Source organism: Panthera leo, chromosome D1 (genome assembly GCF_018350215.1).
Source record: "Panthera leo isolate Ple1 chromosome D1, P.leo_Ple1_pat1.1, whole genome shotgun sequence".
Taxonomy (NCBI): Eukaryota; Metazoa; Chordata; class Mammalia; order Carnivora; family Felidae; genus Panthera; species Panthera leo.
This window is the reverse complement of record NC_056688.1, coordinates 96,851,228-96,875,637: the sequence shown is the minus strand read 5'-3', so window position 1 is coordinate 96,875,637 and position 24,410 is coordinate 96,851,228.

Sequence of the window (24,410 nt, the reverse complement as noted above, 5' to 3'; positions counted from 1 at the left end):
ATACACGAGTAAAGAGATCCCTGCTATTGCTTCATCCAGCTCGATGTGCCTTTCTGTCACTGGCAATCAACAGAATCCTGAGCATTTTCTTCAGCATATGTCTTCTCGGCACAGTTCAGGAAAGGTTTGAAAGAGGAGGTGAGACCCGAGCTGAGCAAGTCTGGAAGGATGATGAGTGGGCCCTGGTCAAAGGCACAAAAGGAGAAAGTCGGGGGGGGGTCCCAAAAATGAGCAGAGGCAGAAAGGCAGGAAAAAGCAAACTGTTTAAGTTTGGGATTTCTTGAAAGTACGGTGGGAAGGGGGCTCCAGGGAAGAAGCCCACCCCACGGGGGTAAGAAGTGGGAGCCCCAGCCTCGGATGTTCGGACTCGGCATGGTAGAGAAGGAAGAAAACCAACCGGGGTGTCAGGAAGTCCGCTTGGAGGCCAAGACTCGAGTCCAAACCCAGGACTCTTTTTACCTCCGAGAGGGTGATGGCAGGAAGCAGGAAACAAACTCTGAGCCCGGAGAGGAAAAGCAGGAAAGCAATTCCCTGGGCTCCGGTCAATGCCTGATCCTGCATAAGAAACTTCTTCTTTGCGAAGAAGAAACTTCTTCTCTGCATAAGAAACTGGCTTCTTTGCGAAGCCAGCGCGGCCTCCAGATGGCTTGGGGACCCCACGAGGCACGTGGACATCCACCAGCTTTTCTCAGTCGGACCTGCAGAGCCTCTGCTCAGGCCAGAGTCAGAGAGATGGCCGGAGGGCCTGTTGTCCCTGGACCGGGCGGTGGATCACGATTCACTCCGTGCAGGGCGCCAATCCAATTAGCCGTCACAATCATTTTGTGAGGGAAGTGCCCCTGTCTTCTCCGTTCTACAGACGGGGAAACTAAAGCAGTGCCTAAGGTCACACAGCCAGTTAAGTGGCAAAGCTGGGATTTGAACCCAGGCAGGCTGGCTCTGCCCGTGCTGTTAGCCCCTGTCCAACGGGAGGCTCGGACGTCTGGGGGCCCGGACCCAGCAGCACCCTTCCCCTCGGCCTTGTCTGCATCCTAAAAACACGGCAGGAACGGTTGTTTGTGGGCTCAGGGAAGGTCCGGCACCCTTCTTCTCTGCTGTCCCTGTGGGGGGCTTGGAGCTCTGGGACAGGGGTGGGAGCAAAGAGGACACATCCCTCGGATCCTTCACCTTACCTTGGAAATTCTCGACGCAAGGACCCGTCGCCAACATAGGGAAGAGGTCCAGATCGTGGGAGTAGTTCAGAATCGTGAAAATCATAATGGTAGCACACACACACACACACACACACACACACACACACACATTACCTGGCTAGGACCCATAGACCCTGTCTTCGAGCAATGGTGAGGTCAGGTCTGAGCTCACAGGCAGGGCAGGTAGCTTTTAAAAACCCAAGTCTTACAGCTTTGTTGTTGTTTTGTTTTGTTTTGTTCTATGTTTTTGTTTCGTTTTTGTTTTTTGTTTTGTTTTGTTTTGTTTTCTAAAGAGAGAGAGAGAGAGAGCGAGAGGGAGGAGAGGGGCAGAGGGAGAGAGACGATCTCAGGCAGGCTCCAGACTCAATGCAGAGCCTGATGCAGGGCTGGATCCTGTGACCCTGGGATCGTGACGTGAGCTGAAATCAAGAGTCGGACCCTCAACCCACTGAGCCGCCCAGGCGACCCTCGCAGCTCTTCATAAGAGGGGACCAGGTCCAGTGTCACGAAGGCAGGGTGGGCAGCCGAGAGCAGGCTTTGGCATCAGCCAGTCCTGGCTTGTGGGTTCGAGTTCCAACACTGCTGTCACCCTGGGAGCCGTGGGCAAAGCCCTTTCACCTCGCGTCTTCAAATGGGAATAAGAAAGGTAGTCGCCTCAAGGGAACTCGTCCAGTGTGATGAGTAAAGGTTGATATAGACGATAACCCAGGGCCTCGCACACGAGGGGTACTCCGTAAGTGTTTTATTGAATTTAATGAAGTGGGCGACGCGCTTTGGTGACCAGAAAACATTTTATGGTACGAGGTTAAGTAAGGAAAAAAGAATCCAGACTGCAACGCTCGCTCTATATCGAATGGGGACCCGGAAACTTTATGTGGAGGGTGGGGGAGGCTTGGGACCGCGGTTTGTTTTCCACGAATGGGGTCTGTGTGGTGCAGGCATGGAGAGGAGGCCTCCCCCGGGTGCAGCGCCCGCCGTGTGCCATCATCCAGCCTCAGAATTCATCCTCCCAGGAATCTGCGATGTGGGGCTCCGAGACCCCATTTTGCAGATGAGAAAGTCGAGGCCAGGTGAGTCTGGTGCTCCAGCAGCAGGGCCAGGGCTAACTCAGACCTGCAGCCTCTCGGCTGTCCTTCTCCCTGTGAAAATCCCACCGGAGGTCAGACAGCGGGGCGACTCCTTTGTAAGACACGGCGTGCGCTGTGGAGCCCCGAAGACATCTGGTTTCTGGATCTTGGGACCCCCCCCCACCACCCTCAGGCCAAGGGGAGGAGGGGAGGAGGCTTGCAGGGGAATCTTTTTATCCCCTCACCTTGCCCTCCTCCCTCAGCAACCTCGTCCCAACCTCCGCAAAGTCCAGGTGGCCGTTCAGGACTCAGCAGCTGGCCCAACACCTGCGGCTGGCGACCAGCCAAGCTGAGCCCCCACCCACCTACCCCCCTCCCAATCCCTCCCCAGCCCCAGCCCCCAAGCCCCAGCTCCCAGCCTGGGGCAGCTCTCTACTCATCGCCTGAGGTGGTACTGGCTTCCCCCACCCCAAAGGAGGCGGCAAGGGGGGCAGCCTGATGGGAGAAGCAGACGGCGTCCTAATGGGGCTCCGGGGAAGGGTGATGTCAAGCGTGGGGAGAGCCGATGGCATGAACAGACCCTAAGGGCACACAGGGCCGTGGCAGGGGCAACATGTAGGACTGCGGGCTGGTGTGGGTGCCCTGTGGGGCCCCCACCCCCTTCACTTCAGTGACACAACATCCTAGTTCAGGCAGGGGTTAGCTGAGATGTTAATAACCACAACAGAAAGAATAATGGTCGCTACCATCTACTGATGCTTGCCGGGCAGGTGATAAGTTTCCTCTGCTTAGCCTTGGGCTTCACAATAACCCTCTGAGGTAGGGGCTCTGTTGTTGCCATTTTGTCTTGCGGAATCAGAGAGGTTAAGTCATCAGCCAGAGGCCACACAGCCTCTAGGGATCCATAGCCCGCTCCCTTCCCTTGATCTCAAGGGCCCTGTGACTCCCCAACTTTGATCCCAAGGGTCCTATGACTCTCCAACTTCAGTGTCCACCAAATCACTTGAGATGCTGGTAAAAATGCAGGCTCCTGGGCCCCACCTTGCCGCGCCAAATCAGAATGCAAGGGGGGGTGAGGTTCTGGAAACCGTGTTTTTGACAAGGGCCCCAGGTGGTTCTTGCCATCAGGCGTGTCTGGAAAATCTGGCACTAGGGCTGCGGAAGGAACCTACCCAGAGAGCGCTAGGAAGCACCCAGATGGCAACATGTGGTTTCTGAAGCTGCATGACGTGAGGGAGGAGGGAGGGCAGAGGGCGGAGGGCTCGCTCTCTCGACACCTCAGAGAGGGTGGATGGGAGGTCGTGCCCGGCCTATGGAGGTAGGGGGCCTTTTCATCCCTGCTTCCCTTCCCAGAGGCCCCCTCGTCCAGCAGCCTGGATGGAAGGAGGGATCAAACTCTTCATCTCAGAGGCCCCGACAGGGCGCCTGGGTGGCTCAGTCGATTAAACGTCCGGCTTCAGCCTCCGATCATGATCTCGTGGGTCGGTTTGTGGGTTTGAGCCCCGTGTTGGGCTCGTGCTGACAACCCGGAGCCTGCTTGGGATTCTGTCTCCCTCTCTCTCTGCCCCTCCTTGGTTCACACTTTCTCTCTCTCTTTCAAAATTAATAAATAAACTTGAAAAAGATAAAAGGGGGGGCTGACAAGTGGGTCTGTCAGCCTTGAGGTGAGGCCTGGTGGAGGGTGGCACCCTCCCCGCGCCTCTCCCTGGGGTCACGCTCTTCCCGGCTGACCTTGCCAGGCTCCTGCTTGCCCCCTCCCCAGCTCCCCCTCCCCCATTGCCCGGGACTCCCAGACTCACTGTAGCTACGGTTTCACCCTCCGCACAAGGACACGACAGGCTCCAAACCCTGGCTCCCCCACCGCTATATGACAAGCGGGGTGCCGTGTGACCCCCACCTGACCAGACAGGAGACTGAGGCCCCGAAAGATGGGCTGCGTGCGCACTGCATGAGGGTGCCCAACTCGAGGAGCAGGTGGGGGCTGGGATCCGGGCCGACAGACCCCGAGTCACGGGCCCTGGCTTCATGCCGCAGGTGTTTCTACTTCCGGGGCATTTTTCTACTTGGCGTGAGGGCACCAGGTGGTCAGGTCCATTCTGCAGGAAGAGGCTGAGGTTCGCCCCGGGGCACCTGGTTGCCAGGTCGCAGGCATCTGGGCCCCTGGACCCTCTCTGTTCTAATGCACCGGTCGTTTCAAATTGCTTTATCCACTGAACTCTTTTTTCAAATCTTCCATAAAGTAATAAATAACAAGAACACTAGCCAACAAGGTTTGGGCGCTTCCCATGTGCCAGGCTCTGTGTTAAGCACTTCACGTGAATTTCCTACTTTGACCCTAAAAATAACCTCATGGATAGTTACTATTATTATTGGCAATTTATAGATGCAGAAACCAAAGCCTACTAAGTCAAGTAAAAATGGCATCGTTGCTCTGGCTGCACACGTCTGACCTCCAGGGGTTCCTCAGAGCGCAGCTGAAAACCGGGGCACAGGTAATCCGCAACACTCCTGGAGCTGTGGCAGCCATCTTGTGACCATGAGGCAAAAGCCAAGAGGAGAGTTGAGAAGCCAGCCGAGAGCCCTACTTCCACGGAGCCGAGTCTGCCAACTCTCCAACTGCTCATTCCGGGTGAGACAATACATTTCTTGCCGGTCCAGCTCTTTTCTCTGGTCTTTCTACCACATGCAGGCGAAGCTTGCCAGTTGAGAAGCTCCGTGAGGTCTGCGATGGCGTTGCCTGGAGCCACACCGTGGCCAGAGACGATGGAAGGCTATTGCCCCGGTGGGTTGCTGTGGGACCCCAGCCTCCTCTCCATCAGGAGGCTCTGTCTCTTCCAGCCAGGAGGCGCAAATCCAGCCCCAGACCTTTCTAAACGAAGCGGCTGTCGAGAAAGTCTTCCTATAATAGAGCCTCGGTGTTTATCCCTCACGAAAAGACGTTCCGCCCAAGGTGAGCGGTGGAGGGACCGTGACATGTGCCCTTTAACCAGGACCAAATGTGAGTCTGTGCTGGGTCCCTGGCAGCTTTACCCTGAGAGCTCCTATTGCTGTCCATGGTCTGCCGTTTATGCAGCCAGGAGTTGCTGTGGATCCCTCGGGGTCTCGGAAGGAAACAGAAATCCTATCAGCTAGGACTTGGAGGAAGACCGAATGAAGGGGCCTCACAGAGGTGCAGACAAGGAGTGCGTCCGGAGGCACCCTTGAACGAGTAACAGCAGGAGGCCATGACCGCCCTCCTCCTGAAGGCGTGAGGGGCGAGAGCCCCACCAGGACTGGGGTGTGAGGGCCCCGCCACCAATGCAGGAGCTGCCACAGCCGGAAGCAGCAGAGCCCAGGAGGAAACACCCCAAACCCTCTCTCCTCCCATTCGGGTCTCCTATCAGCGTCTCCCGACCATCATCAAGAATACGGGAGCCTGGGATGACATCCCTAGAGGTCAGCCTCCTGAGGCATGGAGGGCAGAGCGTGGGTGGAGGGGGGTGCCAGAGGGAGGGGCGGGCAGGAGTTCCCTCCGCGTGTTCCAGAACTTCCCCGGCGGAGCAGAAGGAGACCACGCCCCTCGAGCCTGGTCGGTTCTGATAATGCAGGATCCCGGTTCGGAGGCCACTGGGCAGCTGGCGCTGGGCTGCCTTACAGTAAAGCGGGGAGAGCCCCAGGGGCGAGGGAGGCAAGGAGCCAGCTACCCCGCCAGACAGGCACCGGAGGGGTTCTCGGGAAGGGCCCTTGCGAATCAATGGCAAATGATGAAAAATGCAGGCAGATAAATAACTTAAAAGACCCAGCCTTGCCGGAAGCGGTTTCTGATCTCAGCTTGGCTGCTGGACAGCCCGGCGGGCAGGCTCTATTTTTAATCAGGGGCCGTTGGGCGGAGACAACCGGTTCCTTTGGGTCGCTTGGGAAGAAGGCTCTGCCTGTGTCTTCCCTATGGGACTGCTTTTGCCTTGTCCCCGGGAGCCCCTCGTCTCCAGCCCCAGCACGGGAAAGGTCACCGGCAGCCCCCACTGTGGAGACAAGAGAGGTGGAGACCACGGATCCGGATCTCAGAAAGAGGTGTGTCGAAGCTCCTGCTCTGGCACTTGAGTTATGTGTTTGTGGGCAGCTTGTTCAATCTTGTCGCGTCTCAGTCGCCCCGTCTGTGAAATGGGATAACAGTAGCACCAACTCCTGAGGCATCGAGGCCGCCGTGTCTGTGCCGGGCTCGGCACACAGCGCCTGCAGGGGAAGCGCCCCACGGACGGGAAAGGGCGCTGAGCTGCAATTTGGGAGGAAGGCTGCCTGGGTCCACATCCTAGCCCTACAGAGCCTGCCTAGGCTTCGGTGTCCTTGCCTGTGGGATGCACGGCTTGGCTGCGTCCGCCCTCTGTAGTTGACACGAGGGTTAGGTGACACGATGCCCAGATGGCGCCAGACCGATAGTAAGTGCTAGACAGATGGCAGCGGTTGTGGTTGTTGTCACTGTCTCAGGAATATTGGGACCAAAGGACAAATAACCAGAGTCACTGCTATAGAGCGGGGTCTGAGCGGGGGAGGAGGCTGCTGGACACACACACACACACGCACGCACACACACACACAGTGGAATATTATTCAGCCCCTGAGATGAAAGAAATCCCGTCTTCGGTCATGCGGATGGAAGAACCCGCAGGGCATGCTGGTGAGTGAAATACGCCGGATGGAGAAAGACAAATACACGTGCTGTCACTTCCTTCTGGAATCTTTATGTAAAAAAGTTAAACTCCTTGGGGCGCCCGGGTGGCTCTGTCGGTTCAGCATCCGACTTCAGCTCAGGGCATGATCTCGCAGTCTGTGAGTTCGAGCCCCGCACCCGGCTCTGTGCTGCCAGCTCAGAGCCTGGAGCCTGCTTCGGATTCTGTCTCACTCTCTGCCCCCTTCCCTGTTCGCACTCTGCCTCTCGGTCTCTCGAAAATAAATAAACATTAAAAAAAAATTAATAGTTTAAAAAAGTTAAACTCCTGGAAACAGGGAGTAGACAAGTGGTCGCCAGGGCCTGGGGAGGGTAGGGGAGAGAGGGCGAGGTTGGGCCAAGGGTACGAGTCTCAGCTGTACGATGAGGAAGGTCTGAGGATCTCACGGACACCACGGTGGCTAAAGTTGAGAACCCCATGTCGTATAATTGAAACTTGCTGAGAGATTAGGACTCAAAGGCCCTCACTGAAACGAACAGGGGGGAGTGAAAGGCATGGCACACAAGGGGTCGTGCTCGGGCCCAGAGAGCACACTGCCCCAAGATGCCATAGGGAGGGAGGAACAGACTCACTCTCCCCCCTCCCCCCCTGCAAAGGCCTGCATTTCCTAGTTGGTGACACACATGTGGGGTAGTGTGAGCTGTTACACGATGCCTCTCCCAGCCGGCAGGGTTCCCTGGAGGACGGGAGACCATGTCTCCGTCCCCCCGTCTCCCGTATCCGGGTTCTGGACTGGTGGTATACAATCAGTGCTTCATAGGACAGTTGCACATCTGTGCACTGTGTTACTGCTTACAAAGCGTACCCACGCCTGTTATCACCTCTCAACCCTACAGCCTGAATCCTCAGTCTACCCCCATTTTACCCACTCAACCGGCCCAGGCGACTTGTCTCGGGCCACACAGCTGGTGGGGATATAAGCAGACTCCCATCACACCTTGGATGGTCCTTTCCTCTGAAATGCTAGCTGAAGTGGTGTGGGCTTTTTGTTTGTTTTTGAATGCTTACAGTGTCTCAGACCATGACCATCCATCATCCGATTCAATTCTCATAATAACCTTATAAGGGAAGTGTTACTATTGTCCCCGTTTGATAGGTGTGGATGCCGAAATCCTACTGTAGCGTTACTTGCCCAGGTCACCCAGCCACTGGGGCAGAGCCCTGACTTGGAGCCCAGTCCGCTCCCGAGAACCTTCCAGAGTCTTCAGAGTTCACACCCTCAACCACGACACTCTGCTGACCACCATTTTCTCTTCCCAACTCCAAAGCCGATTTGGTGACTATACCACCCCCCTTCCTCCAAGATGTCCGTCCTGCTTGTCCCGCTACCTCATGCCATGCCCAGGACAAAGCGAGGCAGAAGGGTGGACACTGAGAGGTGAAATGACATGATCAGGGTCAGCACGACAGTTGGGCAGCAGATCCAGGATTAGAATAAGGTCTGTTGGATTCCAGAGCCTGAACATCTGTCATATAATATTGCCTTCAATCATAGTTTTAAATGTTTATTTTCCAGAGAGAGAGAGACTGAGAGCAGGGGAGGGGCAGAGACAGAGGGGGACAGAGGATCCGAAGCGGGCTCTGTGCTGACAGCAGCCAGCCCCATGTGGGACTCGAACTCATGAACCGTGAGATCATGACCTGAGCCTAAGTCCAACGCTCAACCGACTGAGTCACTGAGACACCCCTGCCTTCAGTCATATTTAATTAGCTTTGTATTTAATTTAATGTACTTATATTTCATAGTGGAGTGCTTATAGGTCATTAATTTCTCATTTATGGCTCTTACCCACTACATTGTAACTAAGGCTTTGTTTGTTGCAGTTAAGCATTCAATAGATCCTGTGTATATGGTGCTTAATGCACATGGTTCCTACAAAGAACGGGGACTCTCCAAGTATCTCTGAGCCCCTCTTGAGCAAAGACTGGGTTTCAACTGCCTCTTTAGCTGTGGAGCCCAGCCTAGTGCCCAGTACAGTGTTGACACTCAGAGCAATGAACGAAATAAATGAAGAGCGGGGGAGCTGAGCATCCAGCCACCTTCTCGAACTTCCTTTGCTGATTTCCAGGGCTTCCTCCTTTACATCACAACCTCAAAGATCTGAGGTTGCAGGAACACCGAGTGGTACAGCAGTACAACCTAGGATTCGTGTGAACTGCCAAGGGGTGGACTGTATGTAGCAAGGTGGCTGAGCATGTGAGCTCTGGACCCAGCTTGCCTGGGTTCACATTCTGACTCTACCACATTAGTTATGGGACCTCAGGCAAGTCACTTAGCCTCTCCCGTTAGCAGAAGCGGTTGCCACAGGCAAGGCTCGGGATGGGCATCACTGCCACCTGGGTGAAGGCATCTTGGGCTCCACCAATGGGCAAGGCAGATGCAATCAGTGCCTTAATGCCTCTCCTCCCTCAGACTCCCCTTGCGGCCAGCTTTGTACTCTTGCCTGGCCAAACGCATAAAGCCTTGTTAATAATGAATAGGCCCCTGTCTGCCTTACTTAACACTGAGCTCCAAGCAGATGCACAGTCCTTTATAAATGATCCGGTCCAGCTGATTAGGCCCCACGGGGCGCATTCCTGCAGCCAGCCTCTTGTTCCCCATAATGGAATCATAATGTTAATGTGATTTCAATTAGGGCTACGTTACAGAACACAGGTGCTAGAGTGAGCCTGCGGGCCGGGAGGCCTCCCCAGGGACTCATTTTCCTGGGAAAGGTACGTGTGTTTCCAAGGCCTCCGCCAAACTCAGGAAAAAGCAAGTCACTGTGGCTGAAAGGAAGCTGTGAAAACAGACAAGAGATATCCAAGCTCTTTGGGGGCCCTGGCCCTGTGTTTCTTATTCAAATTTGACTAGTGTGTAGGCTCCTTTTATAGGAGAAAACATGTCTTGGGGACCTCTGAGGTTCACAGGCCCTTAGGCCCCAATTTGAGAAATTGAGGCCCAAGGTCTAAAATATTACTCTGGTAAAATGTCTTTCCATCATAAATTATCGCTGCAAAAGGAGACAGACTTGTTCATGTGTAAGGGGGTTCACTACGTGCCAGATAGAATCCTTAGTATTTTATGTGTATGAACTCATTTTTTAGATTTTATCATCAAAACGCAAGCATGTGGACATTTTTTGAAAAATTTTGTGGGATGCAAGGATTCCTAAGAATACATTTCCAGGCTCCAGTCTGGGAAACCCCGATCTGAAGCAGCCAGTCCAGATGGGACCTTGAAGCGCACAGGGGGGCCAATTCTCGTCCTCCAGATGAGGAAGCAGAGAGCTGGACAGGGGAAGGGACTTGCTCAAGCTCTCCCAGTAAGGCAACGGACAGAAGGAGACATAACCAATGTGTCCTGACTCCCAGCCCTAGTGCCTTCCACCATGCTCATTGTGGAGAAGGCACAGAGGAAAACAAAGCAAACAAAAACAAATCCAATCCCACTGTCCAGAAATCTCCATCACTAAGATTCTAGATATCCTTCCAGTCTTTTTTCTGTAAACCTACATGCACTTTATAGCATAAAATGGAATGATAATGAATAGACTCTAGCAATCTGGTGTTTTTCCCTGCCTAAATATATCATGTCAGGTGGGCAGCATTGGGGCATTTATTTCTCAGGCCATGTCATTAATGACCCCCTAGGTTCAGGGTGGCCTTTCTTGAAAGCCTCATCTTGCCCAGGTTGTCCCCTGGCTCCTGTGCTCCAAACACTGAGAATGATTTGCATTTCTCTGATCAAGTCATATAAAGGATGGATGGATGGTCCTAGAATGGAAAGATGGATGGAAGGATGGATGAATGGATGGATGGATGGATGGATGGTATTAGGATGGATGGATAATATTAGAATGGATGGAAGGATGGATGGATACATCGGTGGATGGATGAATGGATGGATGGGTGAAAGGTCTGTCTTCTCCTTCCCTAAGTAAGGATGGAGGAAAGGAAGCAAGAGAGTGGCAGGAGTATCCAAAGGTCTTAGTGACTGGAGACAAGACTCAAAGTCTGCCTGTCACCCAAGCCTTTGGCCATAGCCCAAATGTCAGCTAGGTTTAATAACTTAGCCTTCCACTGGCTGCCTGTAGGCTGACTTAAGGTTATGCCCCTGAAATAAGCAGAGATGTCCTTTGGAGCATCTGAAGGATGCTGGTCAGAAAACTGCCTGGTCAGAAAACTCCCCTTGACCAGAAAGGCCCCCCAGAGCCATAAAGCTTCTCCTTGCAGAAGAGAAGCGCTGAGCCCCTCTTTCACTGACAGCAAAGATCATGGTGACCTGAGTGTCTCAGAAAGTAATGCCCCAGAGCCGCCAGCTGGCCCTAGCCTCAGGCTCTGAGGGGCCTCCTCAGACTCACCCAAATGAAGTCTCGGAATAATCCCCACCCAGCTGCCCAGGCTGGATTACAGGAGGAACGGGGAGCCGGAGAGGCTTGGAGAGGAGCCCAGAACCCTGGAGCACCAGTGCCAGCAGGGACTCATGGATTCTCCCAGGCCACCCCACCCCTTGCGTAAACGGAGACACCGAGGCTGGAGAGGGTGGTGGTTCCCAAGGTGCCCCATGGGCCAATCAACGGCACAGTTGGGCTTAAATGCAGGTCCCAGGCACTAGGGCTCACTCCTCATCCTCGCTGCCACCGGACCCTGTTATCTACTCCTTGGCTGAGTGTGTGGCACCAGTCAGGAGCTCCAGGGTCTCTCAGTGGGAGCATGGCAGGCACGGTCTCTTGTTTATAATCAGAAACTGATGCTCCTTTCACGGCAACCCCTGTAATGTTCCAGGTTGAATCAATATCCGGGATTCCTGGAAGCCGACAGAATTCCCCAGCCATGCCACTGAAGGAAGGAAGTGGGACAGGTGTCTTCACGTCGTGAGCCCCTGGTTATTACCACTGGGACTCTGACCTGAGGAGGGGGGCGACGATGGCATGGCGTTCCATGACCGGCAGGTGCGGCCGTGCCTAGTGGTAGCTAACTCACACCAAGAGGCCCATCCCAGCGTGCCTGCGGTGCTGGTGTTGGCATCTCCCCTCACCAGCTGGGTGGCCTTTCTGTCTACACTGCATGGTTGGATATAGGACGATGGGGCAAGGGACACCAAGAAGGGGTGGCCTGCAAAAAAAGAGGAAAATAGGGCATGTATTTCGGGTCCTAGAGGCCAAGGGAAGAGAGTTTTCCAAAACGCAGGGATTTTCAATAGCAGACTGGAGGCCTATTTACTCTCCTTAACCCAAAGCTCACCGAGAACAACAATGAATTTGGAGAAGAAGAAAAAGAGAACAAGACCTCCATCTTTTATTAAACCATAAAGTATACTTGCTAAATGCTATAAAATAGGATCTCAAACAAGAGCCGTAACAGTCGCAGGAGAAAGCAGGCGTCCCTCCAGCTGGCACAGTGCGAGGCCTGTGGATGACAGGGGTCTGGGCTGAGTTCAGGCCGTGGAGGCATCAGTCGCCATCCAGAGGCAGGTGCAATGCCACAGGGCAGTGTGGGGGCAGGGAGGGAGTTTGCTGACTCGCCTCCTTCTCCGCCCAGCACCTCACACTGCCCAGCACAGGCAGAGAAGGAGGGAGACAGATAGAAATTGCAGATCGCAGGCACGCCTGGGTGGCTCAGTCAGTTGAGCGTCCGACTTCGACTCAGGTTATGATCTCGTGGTTCGTGAGTTTGAGACCCATGTCGGGCTCTGTGCTGACGGCTTGGAGTCTGGAGCCTGCTTCGGATTCTGTGCCTCCCTCTCTCTCTCTGCCCCTCTCCTGCTTGCACTCTGTTTCTCTCTCAAAAATAAATAAACACTAAAAAAAAAAAAGAAAAGAAATTGCAGATTGTAGCTCTGGAGCCCCACAGCCTAGAGGTCTTTGCTGAGAGTCTTGGAAAGCTGAGCATGGAAACTGGGGGGCTATGTGCCCGGAAAGGAAATGAAGGATTTAGTAAGAGTGTGTTGGCGAGTACGCACCCCAGTCACTCCCCAGAAGCCCTGCCCTGCTCTCTTAGCATCATCCTTCAACGAACGGCTGGGTCTGTTCCAAGGTGAACGATGATCACAAAGGAAGCATCATGGGACTGAAAAACAAAAACAAAAACAAACCCAAAAAATGGAAGTGGAGGTAAAGAGCATAAGCAAAAGGAAAACTAGCTTACATCACGGGAGGAATTATTATAAAGAAAAACAAAAGTTCCCTCAGAACGTTCAAACGCACAGCTCTCCATGGACTCTAAGAGACTGCAGGTGGTCTGAGCTCTCCGATTGAGCTAAGAGATGCCCAGGGTTCCTTAAAGAGATTGCAAGGCCATGGGCAGAAAGAGACTGAATTGGTGGCACTCGGGAAAGAACTGGAAGCCACAGAGAAAACTACTTGGAAATTAAAAAGCATAGTGAAAACAACCTGACTCAGAATAAACAGAGACCTAGAATAGAGAGAGGCACGTAGTGAACACCTGCAGAAAACCCCACCAAAATAAGTGGAAAGGAAACAATAAACATATAAAAATAGTATACTATTTTTCCTAGGGTTGTTGTCATGAAGTCCCACAAACTGGATGTCTTGAAGCAACAGAAATGTATTCTTTCTGTTCCGGAGTCCAGAAGTTCGAAGTCTAGGTGGTAACAGTCTTGGCTCCTCCTGAGGGATCCGAAGGAGAATTTGTTCCACAGCTCTCTCTTAGCTCCCATGATGCTTGGCGACCCCTGGCTTGTGGCTGCAGCCCGCCCAGCTGCCTCCATTGTCACATGCATTCTTCTCTCAGGGTCCCCTCTTCTTACAAGGACGCCATGTTGGATGAAGGGCCCACTCTAGTTCGATATGGTCTCATTTTAACTAATCGCATCTGCAACAACCCTATTTTCCAATACGGTCACATTCTGAGGTACCAAGGTTCAGGACGTCAACATATCTTTGGGGAGACACAACTCAGCCCATAACAAGTAGTTATAAGAGAGACTGAAAGACATAGAGGACAGACCAGAGAGATACAACGTTTGCGGTGTTTCTGACAAGAAAAATGGAACAAACAGAAGAAAGATGAAAAATATTCAGATATAATGGGGACAAATTTTCCCAAAATAAAAATCTGAATGTGGAGATACAAAATGGATTCAGGACCATCCGTATAAGGCATGATATTCTAACTTCTAATGAAGTTCCTGAACTTCAAGGCCAAAGAGAATTATATGAGATTCCAGGCAAAAGCCTGTCTTGAGTCTTGAGTCACACAATGGGAGAAATCAGGCTGGCTGCAGACCTCTCCAGACATATACTGTGCCAGGGTCAGTGAGCAACATTTACGGGGTCCTGAAGGACAGAAATTGTGACCCAAGGAATTTATACCCATATATCTTCCCTTCAACTAGGAAGGCTACAGACAGACATTCCCAAGCAACCAAGAGCTTTGGGAATGAGTATCTCTTATTCCTTCTTTTTTTGTGTGTAAGTTTATTTATTTATTTTGGGAGAGAGAGAGCACAAGAGATTGTAAGCAGGGGTGGGGCAGAGAGAGAGGGAGAGAAAGAATTCCAAGCAGCCTCCACACTGTCAGCATAGAGCCTGATGTGGGGCTCGATCCCATGAACTGTGAGATCATGACCTGAGCCGAAACCAAGAGTCAGACACTTAACCGACTGAGCCACCCAAGTGCCCCCCTCTTACTCCTTCTTGAAACAGACAGCTGAGCAATAAAATCTAGCCAGCAAAGGATTTCTTAAAATAAATAGTTCAGAATGGAGAAAGCAGGGTAAACATATTGGTGATAAGCACTGAATCCATTTAAATATAGAAATTGAAATCTTTGCAAATTCGGAGTATTAAGCACAGTGTAAATGTTGTAAACATCAACAATAAATAGTAATATGACTAACAAAAATTGGGATATGGAAAGCAGAAAGTAAGAGAAAGTATAATGTGCTGATTTCCTCATTTTTCACAGCAAGAATCAATAGATATTCAGAATAAAGTTGGGAAAATGACATTTAAAAAATAATATAGTTGGGGCGCTTGGGTGGCTCAGTCATTTGAGCGTCCGACTTTGGCTCAGGTCACGATCTCGCGGTCTGTGAGTTTGAGCCCCATGTCGGGCTCTGTGCTGACAGCTCGGAGCCTGGAGCCGGCTTCGGATTCTGTGTCTCCTCTCTCTCTGCCCCTCCCCCACTCATCCTCTGTCTCTCTCTCTCTCTCTCTCTCTGTCAAAAATAAACATTAAAAAAAACTTTTTTAAGTAATATAATCATTCTAATCTCATAATTAATATTTTATATAATCATGTGTCTTATCTTTAAAGACCTGATAGAAACTAATATCACCAGCTATGAAAAATAATCTTATCTGAAATGTAGCAGTTTCTTCTGTCGCAATTTTCTGACTTATGATTAAGCTTTTTTTTTTTTTGAAGTAATCACAGATTTACAGAAAAGTCGCAATATACCTTTCCCCAGCTTTCCTTAATGCTCATGTCTTGCATAACCAGGCCATAGTTGTCCAAATGTGGATGCTGACACTGGCATTGGTACAAGGCTGTTAACGAAAGCACCTATTTTATTTGGACTTCACCAAATTTCCTACTAATCTCCTTTTTCTGCTCCCAGATCGAATCCAGAAAAGCACAGTCCGTTTAGTTCTCATGCCTCCTTAGTCTCCTCCAATATGGGACTGTTTCCCAGTCCTTCCTTGTCTTTCATGACCTTGGCATTTTTAAAGAGTGATGCTCAGGTATTTTGCACACTGTCCTTCAATTTGAGTTTGTCTGATGTTTTCTCGTGATCAGAAGAGACTATAAATTTGGGGGAAGAATACTAAAAAGGTACAAGCACCTTTTTCATGTCATATCAGTAGGTCCATGAGAGCAACATGACTTACGACTGGTGACATTAACCGTATCACTTGGTTAAGGCGGGGTCTGCCAGGTTTCTCTGAAAAGTAACCGTTTTTCCCCTTCCATACTCTGTTTTGACAGAAGTGGGTCGCTAAGTCCAGCCCTTACTCAGGGGGAGAGGAATTAACATCCACCTTCTAGAGGGAAGAGTGTGGAAGAATTTGTGGAAATATACTAAAACCACCACAGTAATTAATAAATATTTTTGAGAGATACTTCGGGGACATTCATCTGCAGTAATTATTAGTGTTGTGTTCGCATGATAATTTCCAATTGCCCTCGTTCATCCTACGTTTATTATTTGGCATTCTCAATGAGGAAGATTTGTCCTTTCTCCTGCATTTATTTATCTAGTCAATCATTTGTTTATGTCAGTATGGACTCATGAATATTTATTTTATTCTCTGGGTTATAATCGATACTATCATTATCTATTTTGTTGCCCAAATCATTCCAGGCTTGGCATTTGGCAGCTTTTACCAGGGTGGCTCCAGGGTCCTTTTTCTTTTCTTTCTTTTAGGTACTGTGACAGTCCCATGCAGGATAGTTTCACTGCCCTGAACACCCCCTGTGCTACACCTATTCACCCTCCGTCCCCCAGACCTAGGCAACCCCTGGCCTTTTTGTTGTCTCCATAGTCATGCCTTGTCCAGAATGTCAGATAGCTGGAACCATATAGTATATAGCCTTTCAGACTGGCTTCTCTCACTTAGCAACACGCATTTAAGGTTCCCGTACGTCTCTTCGTAGCGAGCTAGCTCGCCTCTTTTTATTACTGAATAACATCCCACTGTCTGGCTGTGCCGCAGTTTCTTTATCCTTCCCCCTATCCAGTCACCTACTAGAACATATCGGTTGCTTCCGAGTTTTGCGGATCACGAATAAAACTGCTCTAAACACTCGGGCGCGGGTTTTTATGTGGACACAATTTTCAAATAAATTGGGTAAATGCTTAAGAACACAATTGCTGGGTCATGTGGTCAGACTCTATTTACCTTTGTGGGAAACCACAAGACACTGTCTTCCGAGATGGTTGTAACCTGTGAATTCCCACCGGCAACGAGAGTCCCCGATACTCGAAATCCTCACCAGCATTTGGTGTTGATGGCGTCTTAGCTTTGAGCCATTCCTTTTATTTTTTTTTTAAGTTAGTTAGTTATTTGGTTCATTCGTTAGTTTATTTATTTATTTATTTATTTATTTATTTATTTATTTTTGAGAGAGAGAACAGGGGAAGGGCAGAGAGAGAGAGAGAGAGAGGGTGAGAGAATCCCAAGCCGGGGCCATGCTGTCAGCGCAGAGCCCGACGTGGGGCTCGATCTCGCAAAACCGTGAGATCGGGACCTGAGCTGAAATCACGAGTTGGATGCCTAACGGACCGAGCCGTCCAAGCGTCCCGGAGTTTAGCCACTCGGATAGGTGTGTGTCCCAGCATCTCATCATTGTTTTAATTGTCAGTTCCCTAATGACTTGTGACATTGAACATCCCGCGTCCTCTTGACGGGCTTCCGGTTTGAGGGTGGTTTTGTTTTGTGTCTGGAAGTACTTTCTTACCTCCCGGTACTACACGATGCTCCAAGCTCCTCTTGTATCATCTGTTTCAGCTTTAGAAGCAGCCATGTCTGCAGAGATCCCTGGCTCCTTTCACGGGAGAATGGTATTTAGAGATCAAGGTCTGGGGGCGAGGCGTGATTATTGCTATTGGGGTGGCACTGCCTCCGGGTCCCCTCAGCAGACAGAGAGCTAGGAAATATATGTATACACACATAACGATATTTATCTCTGTATCTATCTGTGTGTGTGTAATGTATATATATAATGCACACGAGTTACACGTGTATAACACATATAATAAACGTGTGTTCATACTGACATCTTGAGTGTCATCTAGGATTACAGCATTCTTTCCAGCCTCCCCACCTTACTGATTTGTAACTTCTTTCTCCGGCAGTGGAAACCCTGACTCTGATAATCTAGAATATACATACTTATTTGCTCAGCTCTAGTATACGTGTAAAGTAGTTTTAGAACGGTTCACCTGGACTCCCTGAAAACAAATTAACGAGAACAGAGTGTCTGCGTACAATGTTTCCTCTTTAGCTTTTTAGTATCTGGTCAAAACACTATTTAAAAAATTAGGTCATTTTTCCCCCCCACTGGATTCATTTTTATACTGTTAAAGTCAAGTAAAATTAAATTCCATATTTTTTACTTAAAAATAGAATATCTGTTATCCCATATTATTACAGTACAGCTCTTTATTTTTCTACTATCTATCCACTCTTTTATCCATGTATATGCATAAAAGCATGTCTGGAATTGTATTAACCAAATGTTAATAACAGTTGCCTCTGAGTGATAGAATTTGGGATGCTTTTGTTTTGCATTATTTGGGTCCATTGTTCTGTAATTAACTTTTACATCAGCACGTATAGAATTTTTACAGAAAATGAAAAGTTGTTCTCTAAGACCAGGGAGAAAATGGTCCACAGGTGGAACACTGCTAAGGGGTAAAATTCCTATTTGACTTAGTAGCTAGAAAATCATTTTTGAGCCCGATGAGAGCCATCGCTTGGGAAGAGCGAGGGGCAGGAGCCAGACCGGATGGGTAGAGGAATAGATCAAAGGCACGGACGAGGCAAGCAATGAAGGTCAGTGCTTCTCCAATGTGTAGCATTTTTAGGAACTGTCTTGTTAGAACATATTCCTGAGCCCAGGGGTTTAATTCAGAAGGCCTGGGGTAAAGCAGAGAACTTGCTTTTCCCCCAAGCTCACAGCTGCTGCTCAGGCTGCTGGTCCTCAGGCTACACTGAGCTGCCCAGATGTAGACAAGTGTTTTGAGAAGCACGATTGGCCTGGAAGGAGGCAGGAGAGGACAGTGGAGGAAAGTTGCTTTGTGTGGACTATTTCGCTGACGACGTCTGGTTTTTATACCCACCTAGTAATACGTAAACAAAAAGGTAGAGAATTATAAAAAGAAATAGACAAGTCAACAACCTTGGTGAGAGATATTTTTAAAATGTATTTTAGAGGGAGAAAGGGACAGAGGGGAGGTGGGGAGAGAGAGAGAGAGAGAGAGAGAGAGAGAGAGAGAGAGGATCCCAAGCAGGCTCCATGCTCAGTGCAGAGCCCAATGCGGGGCTCGATCTCACAACCCTGGGATCATGACCTGTGCTGAAATCAAGAGTCCAACCCTCAACCGACTGAGCCACCCAGGTGTCCCTTGGTGGGACATTTTAACACACCTTCTCCAGTAGCTTTTAGAACACGGTGGCAAAAAAGAAAAAAAAACAAACAAAAAACCCCGGGCCAGTAATTATGTAGGTGATACGAATAACACGATTAATAAGCAATGCCTGACGTACAGAAAAATACATCAAATAATGACAGAATTATTTTCAAGGGCACGTGGAATTTTCCAGAAGGATTCTTTTGGGCCATAAAATAAGTTTCAGCATATTTCCACAGATTGAACACAGAGTCCAGTCTGCTCTTTGACCACCATGACACCCGTTATGACAATAGCCACAGAATTTCCAACGTTTAGAATTTGCTGCCCGAGCACCCAGATGGAGCAAAGATGAGCCTAGATTATAGATTGGTGAGTTAAATATTGTTTTATGCCAGTGAGTCTTGAGCGTTTTGTTACACAGCAGCGTGAACTGGAATAGACATTGTGGGGCTTGGGAGCTCCCAACGTATACAAGGGCATTGTGAGTACTTTGACGGCCCACTGAGGCTCCTGAATTTCCAGTGGGACCAGTCCCCCCCCAGGCGAGGTGATCTCCTCCTGCTCTCCTGGTGCAGGTAAAGAGAAAGCCGGGAACTAACTCATCCAAGACTGGAATTTTGTAGGCAAATGCCAAAGATAGATGAAAGAGGGGAATTCAGGAATTGGCAAGAGTGTCTTTGACATGGTGGGTCATGGTAGATTAGATTCCAAGTTGGATCCCGAAGGAAAGGGAGGTAGAAGGCGGTTACCGGAAAGGAAGCAAATGGAGGGGTGTGATGGTTAATTTTAGGAGTCAGTTTGGCTGGTAGCGGGTTGCCCAAATATTTGGTTACCATTATTTCTGCGTGAGTCTATACAGGTATTTCTGGATAGAGTTAGCATTTGAACCGGTGCGGTCAGTAGAGCAATGCCCTCCCCAGTGAGGGTGGGAATCATCCAATCCACTGAGCGGGCCACCGCTGAGTATCTTCCGGACTGCCGCCTGCCCTGACCTCTCTCAGTACCCTCCTCTGTTTGCTCTGCCTCCCCTCTGCTCACCTCAATTTTCTCTGTCTCTCCCAGCCCACCCCCTCCACCACACCATCTGGCTCCCTGAGGGCTGGCTCGGTGCTTTGTAACCCACCCCCCCTCCGTCCCCAGCACTTAGTCTGACACATCCTGAGGCCCAGAAAACCTTTGCGTGTGGACACGGGGAACGGATGGACCGGCGTCCGGACGGGTGGTGATGGTGCTGGTCGAACCACACCCTCTGCCTTGTCATTTCCATCCCACTTCCCAGATGGTAAAAATGGGAAGCCAGAGAGGTTGAGAGGCCTGCCGGGGTCACACAGCAGAGCAGCTCTGGTGGCTGAGGCTGTAGCAGAAACGAGATCGAGGGCGAGGTGGGTGGGGGGCCAGTTGGAAAGAAGCCCAAGAATCTCAGCTCTCCGATGGGCCAGGACCTCGCTGGACCCGGGCAGAGGCCCCTCTTCTGCCATCTTCCCCCCTCCCTCAGGCTGCAGGGAGCAGCCCAGGGCCCGGGTGGCTGCCCCAGAACATTTGGCAGCCTGTTAACTTAATCCTCGCCCAGCTGGGGGCAGGGGTGGGGGGCTGGCTGTCACCTCATTTCCGAAGGAGCTACAGGCTGCTGGGGAAACAGCTGGGCCGGCCCAGCTGTATTTCCCCCTCTCCCCCGCCCCCCTGCAAGTCAAAGGGAAAGGACAATTAAAAGAAAACCCAGGGGTGGGAAGGCAGTTTTCCAAAGCCCAGGTTGGGCCCCCCCCCCCCCCCCGCCCTGGGAGGGGGAGGCACCCTGAGGAAATCCCGCCTTAAATGGATGCTTATTCTAATGGGAGGTGAAGGGAGAGGGGCCTGGACCGATCCTGGGGGTGGGGAGGGTTAAGAGAGGGACGAAGATGCAGGGTCTGTGCCCACAGATGGGCCTTCGTGAGCTTCCGGGGGACTGCCCTTGAGTGGCCAAGGTGCAGGAGGCAGATGGCAAGCCCTGAGGTGGCCGGTGCTGAGGCTGCCTTCTCGGGGAGGCGGGGCATTCCTACCTTCGTTCCTTCACCCACACCTCCAACATCCCCTGAATCCCCGTGACCCTCCCTGCTAGGGTTAGGGCCAGGCAAACCAATCAGCCCCTGCCCATGCCCTTAGGCAACGGGGGAGACCCACAACTAGCAGTCTGTGCTAAGGGGGTGGGGCAGGGGCTGGGACAGCCAGAAGACAGAGAATACAGGACCGTGAGTGGGCCCAGGGACACAGGGCAGAGAGCCTTCCCACGGCTGTCCCAGCCTTTGGGACCCAGGGTCCTGGGGAAAGGGTGCTCTGGGGCCCACCCTTACCTCCAGGCCATGGTCTGGAGGGCGGCCACATTCCCAGCATCTGGAAACAGTAGACACTGGGAGCCCTTCCCTCGGCTTCTCTGCCCAGGATGCAGAGCATCAGGCACTGGTCTGGGTGCACAGGTGGGGGTAATCACCGCAATGTTCGAATACTCTAATTGCTTCCGACTTTTCTCTTCCTTCGAAGACGGAGGGGTGCACCTGTGCCAGCGGGTGACGTACAGGCTCTCTGTCACTCCCTCCTCACCGCTGGCCTGTGAGTCCCAGCTTTGTGAGTGACTACACAGGGAACACCCAGACGGGGCACCCCCACCCGCCAGCAATGCCAAGTCAGCTGGAGCGGGGGGCCCCCCCTTCGGTCCCTCCCCACTCTCAAGGAGGCTGGTGTGAGCGGGAGGCAGGTGACGAGATAGGCCTCCCCCAACCATCCGGTGCCGCTCAGCCTGGGGGCCCCAGCCACGGGCCCCTGCCGCAGCCCAGACCCAGAGCCTCCACTGATCAGAAGTCTTGCTGAGTGTGCGGCCGTGGCCCGGGGCGGGGGGGGGGGGGGGCGCTGGCACTGCCCGTGTCCCAGGCCCTCTTAGGGGGGTCCCATCTGCCCCTGTTCAGCAGCTAGAGGAGCAGCGCGCTCAGGAGAAAGAATGCCGGGTGGGAGTCAGGAGTCAAGGGTCCCAGACTCGGCCCCCGCCCCCCAGCCCCACCTGCTTGGTCAGTTCAAAGCCCCATCACCTCCGTCTCTCTCGCATCTGTGGAAGGAAAGAGTTTGACCCAGAGAATCCTGAGGCCCTGCGGGGTCTGTGGCTCAGTTTCCCCATCTGGACGGGATGGGGTGCCTTAGTACTAAATGTACCCCTGGGACGAGATAGGATGGCCTTTCCCATGAGTGAGGATTCAGGGGAGCCTGGGACTTTGGAGGGTGAAACTGGGGAATGGGGGGGTGGGAGGCTGACTTCTCACTGGCATCCTTCCAGATTACCCACATTTCTGTGTCTGTGTATACTAGCAATTAAAACCTAAATTAAAAAAAAATTCAACTTAAGCCTTTCCACATGGTCCCTTCTTCTAGGGACTGTGATTCTGCTCATGACTCTCCTGGAGCCTGCCTTGCGGGTGATGATGACTCAGGACCTGGCACATGGCAAGAGTTTCCACTGACACCCTCTGCATTCGCTCCCGGGAACGTGGATTTGCCGGCCTCCCCACCCCGGACCTGCTGGAGTCAGGCCCCTGGGAGCACAGAGACCCCACTCGATGCGTCTCAGCAGCCCCCTCCCCGCCCAACGACATGCATGTGCTCCCACACACATGGACGCACATGCATGAGACCTGCACATACATGCACACACGCATATACAGACACACGCGCAGAGCCCACACGAACCACAGACACAGATACGCACGCAGACGCATACACATAACTCCCGCCCCGCCCGCTGGGGTGCTTTACACATCCCTTAGTCAGTGATTAAGACACATTTACTAAATAATAAATGAGTGCAAACTCTCAGATCCAGGAAGCCAGAGCACGGCTGGGCCCTGCCCGTCTGCAGCCTCCCTGGCCCCCAAGCTGCCTGCAGTCTGCCAGAGGGAGAGACCACGCAGAGTGGGGGTGCCCCGCTGCCTCTAATGGACCCCCCCACCCTCCGTCTGGCGGGCCCGCGCGCACTCTGGGTCCAAACCGGCCGGTCCACACATACGGAGGCCAGCGAGCCTGCAGCCCTGTCCTCTGTGGTCTGGCCCACCCAGCCCAGCTGGGCTGCTCCCTGGCTCAACTTGAACTTGGCTCTTTCCAGATGCAGCATGGTTCGCAGGGAGGAGCCGGCAGCCCACACTCGTGCAGTCTGGAGTCGTCAGTCGCCTCTTGGGAGTCTGGTCACACACTCACTGGAGAAGGGAAGGGCTCCCTCCCTCCCTCGAGTTGGGTTGAGGGGTTGAGGGTTGGAGGGAGGCTGTGCTGAGCCCTCAAATGTTGGGGCTCAGATGGCTTATTGAAAGCAAGGCTCAGTCCTGGCTCAGAGCACCCCCCCACTGCACCTGAACCCCACGGCCACTGCTTCCTCCTGGGGCACAGGTGGAAGGTTCAAGAGGGAAGTTGTAGGCATCAAGGTTCCAAATCAGAGCCCGGGTGGGGAGGTACGCCTGAGAGCTGTGCCCACCTCTGGCAGGCCCTTTAGCAATTACCTCGTGTAGCGGCTCACAGTCTAGGGTTTCATACACCCAGTAATGTATCCTACAATAAAAGGGAGGTTGTCTGACAAGATTACCATTATTAGGCCTTATTTCATAAAAGAAACGGCACTCTTCAGTGTCGAAAATGTAAAGGGAAGGTGGGCCCGATCTCAAGATAATGGAGGGTTCTCTCCATGGAAAGCACTGCGCTCTCGGGAAAGCTCCATCCACAGGGCTAGTTTTCCTTTCTCAGCGACAAAGACCTCGTCGCTCCGGTAGGAGAACAGCTCCGGTAGGCAAGGTGGTGTTTGGAATGCTGTGGAAATTGTGCCACCTGAGGCCCAGAAAGAAGTGATGAGTTCGAGGTTCTATGGTAAGTGGATGGCAGAGTGACCCCAAATCTGGGGCTGTTTCCACAAGGCTGACTTCTTCTTTTTTAATGTGTATTTGTTTTTGAGAGAGACAGAGAGACAGAGAGAGAGAGAGAGAGAGTGCATGCATGTGTGTGTGAATGGGGGAGGTGCAGTGAGAGAGGGGACAGAGGAGTCGAAGTGGTCTCTGTGCTCACAGCAGAGAGCCTGATGCGGGGCTTGAACTCGTGAACTATGAGATCATGACCTGAGCCAAAGCTGGACACTGAGCCACCCAGATGCCCCCACAATGCTGATGTCTTAAAGCTAGGTGAGCTCCAAGGACCTGGGGAGGGGGGCCCTGGTGCCTGTTGGAGGCCAAGGGGTGACTGCAGAGAGCCCTGGAGGACGGGGGGCCTGGGGCCCCCGTCTCCTCAGCTTCCTGCAGTCTCTCGGGCCCCACCCCAGAGCCAGGCTCTAGGCTGTGGCTTCAAACTCTTGCCTCCTGCCCAA